We start from the raw sequence: 1,417 nt of genomic DNA, 5'->3' as shown, positions 1-1,417 counted from the left end.
GATCTCCCATCAATCTCACAAGCACTCCTTCGTCCGCCAGAGCCAGTCGTCCCTTCAGAACCAGAACCTATGATTGTAGAGTCTGGTAGACTTACGATTACTGAGCGACAGAGGAGGCTGACCCGGGGTCTGTGTATGTACTGTGGTGCCGAAGGACATGTCAGGCTGGACTGTCCCATTCGTCCAGTACGTTCATTGGTGAGTGTTCAGTTCTCCAGTTGAAAAAATGCACCCTCTCACCACCAATGTTCAGTTAACTGCCCATTCTGTCTCTATTTCAGTCACGGCCCTCATCGACTCCGGGTCAGCCGGAAATTTCATCTCGCACGCCCTCTGTCGCCGCCTCCAGCTCCACACCGAAGCCTCGACGCACGTCTACCAGATTCAACCTATAACCACCGATATCCATTCCCAGGCACGTATCCATCGTAAATGTGAACCCGTAACCCTCAGAGTAGGGTTACTTCATAAAGAAGAAATTCAATTTCTGGTTCTGGAGGGAGCATCAATGGACATCATCCTAGGGCGCCCGTGGCTGGTGAAGCATGATCCCATCCTCTCTTGGGGCACCGGAGAAATTAAAAGATGGGGTAAAGAATGCGTCTCCAGCTGTTTTCCTGACCTACCCTTGCAGATCCAGAGACCCATAAATGTCTACGTCACGTCTGTCGAAAGTCCAGTTGAGAAACAATCCATTCAGATCCCGAAGATCTACTCCTCATACGAGGACGTATTTTGCCCCAAGAGAGCTTCCCAGCTACCTCCACATCGGCCATGGGACTGCGCCATTGACCTGCTTCCTGATGCTCCTATGCCCAGAGGTAGGATCTACCCGTTGTCCCTTCCAGAAACTAAGGCCATGGAGGAGTACATTCAGGAGGCTCTGAGTCAGGGGTATATTCGCCAGTCCACGTCACCCGCTGCCTCAAGCTTCTTCTTCGTGGCCAAGAAGGATGGAGGGCTGCGGCCATGTATAGATTACCGAGTTCTGAACCAAGGCAGCATCAAGTTCAGGTACCCACTTCCTCTCGTCCCTGCGGCCCTGGAACAACTCCGATCTGCCCGGATATTCACCAAGTTGGACCTCCGCAGCGCATACAACCTGGTACGAATACGTGAGGGGGACGAATGGAAGACGGCGTTTGTGACCCCTACTGGGCACTACGAATACCTGGTCATGCCCTATGGTCTGGTCAATGCCCCCTCCTTATTCCAGAACTTCATCCACGAAGTCCTCCGGGAGTTCCTCCATATCTCCGTCATCGTCTACATTGATGATATCCTGATTTACTCCCGGAGTGAGCCCGAACTTCGCCACCACGTTGCGGAGGTCCTACAAACCTTAAGGAAACACAAATTGTATCTCAAGGCTGAGAAGTGTTCATTTCATTTACCATCTGTTCAGTTCCTCGGATAC

The sequence above is a fragment of the Danio aesculapii genome, chromosome 8 (assembly GCF_903798145.1).
Source record: "Danio aesculapii chromosome 8, fDanAes4.1, whole genome shotgun sequence".
Classification (NCBI taxonomy): Eukaryota; Metazoa; Chordata; class Actinopteri; order Cypriniformes; family Danionidae; genus Danio; species Danio aesculapii.
Note: the sequence above shows the minus strand (reverse complement) of the source record.